The following is a 7,974-nucleotide window of genomic DNA, read 5'->3' on the forward strand; positions in this document are numbered from 1 at the left end:
TATGGATTATAACAACCTGCATCATGACAGCTAACTGTTTTCCAGAGAAAATAGCTAACGTGACCTGCACTGTGTTTTGTCTTTTTTTTTTCTTTTATGAAACAGAGTCTTGGTCTGTCGCCCAGGCTGGAGTGCAGTGGTGTGATCTCGGTTCACTGCAACCTTTGCCTCCCGGGTTCAAGCAATTCTGCCTCAGCCTCCCGTGTAGCTGGGATTACAGGTGTCCGCCACCATGCCCGGCTAATTTTTGTATTTTTAGTCGAGACTGGGTTTCACCATGTTGGCCAGGCTGGTCTCAAACACCTGATGTCAGGTGATCCACCTGCCTCAGCCTCCCAAAGTGCTGGGATTACAGGCCTGAGCCACCATGGCCAGCCGTGTTTTGTCTTTTTACTTCTGTGTATATTTAACAATTCTGGGCCAGGCACAGTGGTTGACGCCTGTAATCCCAGCATTTTGGGAGGTCAGGCAGGTGAATCACCTGAGGTCAGGAGTTCAAGACCAGCGTGGCCAACATGGTGAAACCCCGTCTCTACTAAAAATACAAAAAAATTAGCCAGGCTGGTGACGGGTGCCTGTAATCCCAGCTACTTAGGAGGCTGAGGCAGGAGAATCACATGAACCCAGGAGGCGGAGGTTGCAGTGAGCTGAGATGCGGCCATTGCACTTCAGCCTGGGCAACGAGAGTAAAACTCTGTCTCAAAAAGAAAAAAAAAAATTCTGAAGTATTTTTGGTAGAGACTAGTTACTTACAAATGGTCTCAGTGTCATTAAGGACTGGATACAACTTTATTTTGAGACAGGGTCTCGCTCTATCACCCAGGCTGGAATGCAATGGCATAATCACTGCAACCTCCACCTCCTGGGCTCAAGCAATCCTCCCGCCTCAGCCCCCACCCCAAGTAGCTGGGTCTACAGGTATGCCCCACCAGACCTGGCTACTCTTTTGTATTTTTTTGTAGAGATAAGGTTTCACTATATTGCCCACACTGGTTTCGAACTCCTGGGCTCAAGCAATCCGCTCGCCTTGACCTCCCAAAGTGTTGGGATTACGGGCATGAGCCAGCTCGCCTGGCCGACAACTCCATTTCTTGAGCAAAAGAACAGAACCAATGGGCAAGAAGAACATATTCAGTACAAAATCTACCAAAGCATCTCTGACAGGCACAGCACCTGAACAAATGGAAATGACTGTTCATCTGTTTTCTTCTAGACAGGAGGTTACCTAATATATACCCACTATCCTTTGAAACCACCAACATTTTCTGAGCACCTTCCACATCCCAGACACGGCACTAAGGTAGGAATTAGAAACGCGAGCAATCACACAATAAGAATGAAATTCCTCTGAAGTAATTATATTACCATGATTAACAGAAATTATTTAGAAACAACACATTCCCCTAGACCTCATCAACGACTACAGGGCTTTGAGCAGAGGAGTGACATGATCTGATTTTTTTTTTTGAGACGGAGTCTCGCTCTGTCACCCAGGCTGGAGTGCAGTGGCGCAATCTTGGCTCACTGCAAACTCCGCCTCTCGGGTTCACGCCATTCTCCTGCCTTAGCCTCCCGAAGCAGCTGGGACTACAGGCGCCTACCATCATGCCCGGCTAATTTTTTGTAGTTTTAGTAGAGACGGGGTTTCACCGTGTTAGCCAGGATTGTCTCGATCTCCTGACCTCATGATCCGCCCACCTCGGTCTCCCAAAGTGCTGTGATTACAGGTGTGAACCACCGCACCTGGCCCTGATCTGACATATTTTTTAGACAGTGTCTCACTCTGTCACCCAGGCTGGAGTGCAGTGGCGCTATCGCGGCTCACTGCAACCTCTACCTCCCGGATTCAAGCAATTCTCCCCTCTCAGCCTCCTGAGTAGCTGGAATCACAGGCACGTGCCACCATACCCAGCTAATTTTTGTATTTTTAGTACAGACAGGGTTTCGCCATGTTGGCCAGGATGGTCTCAAACTCCAAACCCCAAGTGATCTGCCCACCTCGGCCTCCCAAAGTACTGGGAATCCAGGCGTGAGCCACTGCACCTGGCGAAAATGTTCTAAGCAAAGGTAATAGTGCAAGAGTCCCAAGGCAGATGCGTGCCTGTCATGCTGCAGGAAGAGATGAAGCCCAGCATGGCTGGAACAGAATAACTAAGGGAGAAGGAATAGCAGACACAGAGAGGTAAGAGGAAGACACTGCAGGGCTTTGAGCAGAGGAGTGACATGATCTGACATATTTTTTAAGGATCTCTCTGGCAGTTGAAGTTGAAAACAGAACGTAGGGAGAGGCAAGGGTGCAAGTGAAGACACAAGATGGGAGGCTACTGCAATAATCCAGGTGACAGGTGATGCTGACCCTGCCCTGATGGTGGCAGCAACGTGGTAAGATGTCATTCGATTCTGGGTGTGTCTGGAACATACAGCCAATGTGATTTGCAATGGATGGGATGTGGGCAGTGAAAGAAAGAAGAGTCAAGGATGACTCTAGAAGTTTTTGGCCTGGCCGGGCGCGGTGGCTCAAGCCTGTAATCCCAGCACTTTGGGAGGCCGAGACGGGCGGATCACGAGGTCAGGAGATCGAGACCATCCTGGCTAACACGGTGAAACCCCGTCTCTACTAAAAAATACAAAAAAAATTAGCCGGGCGAGGTGGCGGGCACCTGTAGTCCCAGCTACTCGGGAGGCTGAGGCAGGAGAATGGCGTGAACCCGGGAGGCGGAGCTTGCAGTGAGCTGAGATCCGGCCACTGCACTCCAGCCTGGGCGGCAGAGCCAGACTCTGTCTCAAAAAAAAAAAAAGAAGTCTTTGGCCTAAGCAGCTAAAAGAACAGCACTACTTTTAACTGAGAAGAGAATCATAGCGAAGCATGATGGCGTGTGCCTGTAATCCTAGCTACTTGGGACCTTGAGAGCTTGTTTGGAGGTTCTAGCAGGGGAACGCAACTACTTACATACCCTTAACTGAAGACCAGTCCTCCTCTATTGCCGATGGTCGTTCTCTTCGACTGAGTGTGCAGCTTCCAGAGGGACATACATGGAGCAGTGAGGGAGGAAGGAAGGAGACACCGGCCTAGCCAGCCAGATCAGCCGGATTAACCCTGGTGATCAATGGGGTGAGAGACGTCACAGCCAGATTGCCCTCACATCCTGCTTGGGAGGCTGAGGTGGGAGGATCACCTGATCACGCCATTGCACTCCGGCCTGGGCGACACAGCAAGACCCTGTCTCCAAAAAAAGAGAAGAGAAAGATGTCCATGGAGTAGGCTTGAGGGGACTATCAGGAGTTCAGTTTACAGAGAAGTGAAGTTTGAGACATCTATTAGATATCCAAGTGGTAACACTAAGTAGGCAAATGGAGAACAAAGCCAAGTTCAGGGGAGAGGTGCAGACACACAACAGCCTAGAGATGTGGATATATCTGCATATAGATGGTGTATTTGTCTGCTTAGGCTGTCATACTAAAATACCACAGACTGGGTGACTTCAACAACAGAAATTGACTTTTTCACTGTTCTGGAGGCTAGAAGCCCAAGATCAAGGTTTTGGCCAATTTGGTCTGTGGTGACAGCTCTGTTCCTGTCTTGTACATGGCTGCCTTCTTGCTATGTCCTCACATAATCTTTCTTCAGTATGTAAGGATAAGGGGCAAACTCTCCACTCACTCTTCTGATAAGGACACTAGTCCTATCGGATCAGGGCCCCACACTTATGACCTCATTTAACCTTAATTACTTCCTTACTCCAAATACAACCACACCTAGAGTGACGTCTTTGATTCTAAAAGTTCATGTTCTTACCCATTATGCAAGACTTACAATGGTATGAGCTATTTAAGGCAGACATTTAAAAGAGGCCCAAGTGTTAAGGGAGTCTTTGGCTCCTGGTACTTCTTTTTGGCCACTCAAGTTTCATCTACCCCGGCATTTTCCCTACCTAGTTGGAGCAACTTGCGTGCTCTGGGCTTCCATCCCAAGTCCAGGCTGAAGTGTCCTCAACTCCTCCAGCTGCCAGGGAGCATTTATCTGGTTTCCCAGTGACTCCCAGTCTGGACATTACTTTCCCCCATGCTGTCTCCCATGGTTTCCTGCCTAACATATTATTTCTCTTTCTCCAGTTTCTTCTCTGCCTTCTGTCTGAAGGCTTATATTCTATTTTTGTTTCAGAATGAATTTCTCTTTTTTTTTTTTTTTGAGACGGAGTCTCGCTCTGTCGCCCAGGCTGGAGTGCAGTGGCTGGATCTCAGCTCACTGCAAGCTCCGCCTCCCGGGTTCACGCCATTCTCCTGCCTCAGCCTCCGAGTAGCTGGGACTACAGGCGCCCGCCACCTCGCCCGGCTAGTTTTTTGTATTTTTTAGTAGAGACGGGGTTTCACAGTGTTAGCCAGGATGGTCTCGATCTCCTGACCTCGTGATCCGCCCGTCTCGGCCTCCCAAAGTGCTGGGATTACAGGCTTGAGCCACCGCGCCCGGCGAATTTCTCTTATGCATCAGAAATATGTTTTCATTATCCATTAACTCTAAACAAGAACCTAAAGGTACATTAAAAAACCCTTAGCATTGCCGGGCGCGGTGGCTCATGCCTGTAATCCCAGCTCTCAGGGAGGCAGAGGCGGGAGGATAGCTTGAGCCCAGGAGTTCGAGACCTGCCTGGGTAATACAGCGAGAGCCCGTTCTCCACAAAAAGGAAAAAAAAAAAAAAAAAAAAAACCCTTAGCATAGAACTGCTGAATGACTAAGTCACAGAGAAGAACAGGCAAATACCTCCATTGCTAAAACTACACAAATGCCAGAACAGAATATTGGATTATCATTAGGGGAAGGCTGGGTAGGGTGGCTCATGCCTGTAATTCCAGCACTTTGGGGGGCCAAGGTGGGAGGATTACTGGAGCCCAGGAGTTTGAAACCAGCCCGGGCAACATGACAAAACCTCATCTCTACAAAAAATACAAAATCTAGCCGGATGTGGTGGCATGCACCTGAAGTCCCAGCTACTAGGGAGGCTTAGGTGCAAGGATCACTTGAGCCTGAGAGATTAGACTGCAGTGAGCCGTGATCATGTTACTGTACTCCAGTCTAGGTGACAGGACAAGACTGTATCAAAAACAAAAACAAAAATAACCAGGGAAAGTACACTGTGAACAAGTGTTTATTCAGCAAATTTTTCAAATGATTTTTGTTTGTTTGTTTTGAGACGTAGTCTCGCCCTGTCGCCCAGGCTGAAGTGCAATGGCATGATCTCGGCTCACTGCAACCTCCACCTGCCGGGTTCAAGCAATTCTTCTGCCTCAGCCTCCCGAGTAGCTGGGACTACAGGTACACGCCACCATGCACGGCTAATTTTTTCTATTTTTAGTAGAGACAGGGTTTCACTATGCTGGCCAGGCTGGTGTCAAACTCCTGACCTCATGATCTGCCCACCTCGGCTTCCCAAAGTCCTGGGATTACAGGTGTGAGCCACCACACCCAGCTCAAATAATTTTTTTAAAGTATATTTTCCAGTTTTGTTTTGTACAGCACTGAGTCTGTCACTGTGAATTCCATTTTACCAAAAACACTGACACTTCCACACATATTTATGAATCAAAATTGAAAGATAATTGCATTAATAGGTACTTTTATTTTTTTCTTTTGTTTTTTTTTTTTGTTTTTTGTTTTTTGAGATGGAGTCTCGCTCTGTCGCCCAGGCTGGAGTGCAGTGGTGCAATCTCCACTCACTGCAAGCTCCGCTGCCTCCTGGGTTAACGCCATTCTCCTGCCTCAGCCTCCCTAGAAGCTGGGACTACAGGCGCCTGCCACCACGCCCAGCCAATTTTTTTGTATTTTCAGTAGAGACAGGGTCTCACCGTGTTCACCAGGATGGTCTCGATCTCCTGACCTCGTGATCCACCCACCTTGGACTCCCAAAGTGCTGGGATTACAGGTGTGAGCCACCGCGCCTGGCCTTGTTTTGTTTTTTTTAAGACGGAGTTGCTCTGTCACCCAGGTTGCAGTGCAGTGTCGCAATCTTGCCTCACTGCAACCTTCACCTCCTGAGTTCAAGCGATTCTCATGCCTCAGCCTCCTGAGTAGCTGGGATTACAGGCATGCACCACCATGCCTGGTTAATTTTTGTATTTTTAATATAGATGGGGTTTCACCATGTTGGCCGGGCTGGTCTTGAATTCCTGACCTTAAGTGATCTGCCTGCCTCAGCCTCCCAAAGTGCTGGGATTATAGGCATGAGCCACCGTGCATGGCCAACTTTTACAAAGAAAATTCTTTGAATCTGAAGTGTCTTGCAAGGTAGAGGCTATTGCAACCATTCCAACTAGTGTGTCAACAGTCTTCTCTAAGGTGGGCTAGAAATATGGTTTCATATTCAAATTACAAGTCTGCAAAACAATTGATGGTAATAAAGAGATTCCACAATCAGACAGAACTAAGAGAAACAATTAGTTCTGGTAAAGCTCTGTGGCAATCAAAGTTAGAAGTTTATCCTGGGTAGCTGAAATATAACTAACTTCAAAGACCAGGCCTGGCGGTGGCTTGTGCCAATCACCACAACAGTTTGAAGGGCCAAGGCCGGAGGATCGCTTGAGCCCAGGAGTTCAAGGCTGCAGTGAGCTATGATCACACCACTGCACTTCAGCCTGGGCAACACAGCTCTTGTTTTTTAACAAGACATTGTTATTAAAAAAAAAAAAAAAAAGAAAAAAAAAGGGCAGGCGTGGTGGCTCAAGCCTGTAATCCCAGCACTTTGGGAGGCCGAGACGGGCGGATCACGAGGTCAGGAGATTGGGACCATCCTGGCTAACACGGTGAAACCCCGTCTCTACTAAAAAACATAAAAAACTAGCCGGGCGAGGTGGCGGGCGCCAGTAGTCCCAGCTACTCGGGAGGCTGAGGCAGGAGAATGGCGAAAACCTGGGAGGCTGAGCTTGCAGTGAGCTGAGATCCGGCCACTGCACTCCAGCCTGGGCGACAGAGCCAGACTCCATCTCAAAAAAAAAATACTGCCCCTATCAAACAATTCTACCATGAACACTGACGTTGTTCTGTGGACTACTTCAGGAAGATGGACTGAGAACATCATTAAATGGTTCCAACTAGTTTCTGGGTAACTTTATTTTTGATTTTTTTGTTATGGGGGTCTCACTATGTTGCCCAGGCTGGGCTCAAATGATCCTCTCACCTCGGCCTCTCAAAATGCTGGGTTTACAGGTGTGAGCCACTGCGACAGCCAAGGGTAACCTTTTTATTTATGTTTTTTTTGAGACGGAGTCTCACACTGTCACCCCTGCTGGAGTGCAACAGCGCGATCTCGGCTCACTGCAACCTCCGCCTCCAGGGTTGAAGCCATTCTCCTGCCTCAGCCTCCGCAGTAGCTGGGATTACAGGCTCCCGCTACCGCGTATGGCTGATTTTTTGTATTTTCAGTAGAGACGGGGTTTCACTGTGTTGGCCAGACTGGCCTCGAAGTCCTGACCTCGTGATCCGCCTGCTTCGGCCTCCCAAAGTGCTGGGATTACAGGCGTGAGACACCGCGCCTGGCCAAGGGTAACTTTTTAAGAGCTGCCCAACAGTTCATTACCTCCTTCTCAAGGAGCATGAGTGTCAAACCACCTCCAGCAAAGCAGCTGTAGTCTTTTACAGATTTGGAAAGAAGGATTTAGGAAGAAAGGGAAGTCATTCGGAATGATTTCTTCCTCTGATGCCCAGCCGTCCCCCGTTAAGCCTAAAGGTGCTAGACCTCAAGACTCTTCTAGAAAGAGATTTTTCCTCTCCAAGGTGAATACATCTGTTCCGAAGGTCAGAAGCTATTTTACCGAAGTTTTCCGTTCCACCGAAAAAATTAAGGGTCAATTAATGCTTCTTGCCCCAAACCTGAATATGAGCTTGCCTCGGATCATATTCGACCCTAAAGACTCCACCATCTTGGACTTATCTATATCTAGGACAAAAAGGGACCAGCTTCTCAGGGCCTCCTTGCGGGGAGC

General features: G+C 48.4%; 1 protein-coding gene across 3 annotated transcripts in view; it reads right to left on the reverse strand.

Moving 5' to 3' along the window:
- NMNAT1 (nicotinamide nucleotide adenylyltransferase 1) overlaps positions 1-7,974 on the reverse strand; it is a 42,940-nt gene that overhangs the window by 34,871 nt on the left and 95 nt on the right. The window contains exons 1-2 of one of the 3 annotated variants that reach the window (XM_033228442.1): positions 7,569-7,956; positions 2,955-3,220 (exon numbers count right to left, since the gene is read on the reverse strand). The exons of 1 other annotated variant lie outside the window; for it this stretch is intronic. The gene's annotated coding sequence lies outside the window, so the exon portion shown is untranslated. Of the gene's footprint in view, positions 1-2,954; positions 3,221-7,568; positions 7,957-7,974 lie in introns of those variants that run through there. One more of the 3 variants, XM_033228441.1, reaches the window with a different exon arrangement.

The sequence above is a fragment of the Trachypithecus francoisi genome, unplaced genomic scaffold, assembly GCF_009764315.1.
Source record: "Trachypithecus francoisi isolate TF-2019V2 unplaced genomic scaffold, Tfra_2.0 Lachesis_group12, whole genome shotgun sequence".
Classification (NCBI taxonomy): domain Eukaryota; kingdom Metazoa; phylum Chordata; class Mammalia; order Primates; family Cercopithecidae; genus Trachypithecus; species Trachypithecus francoisi.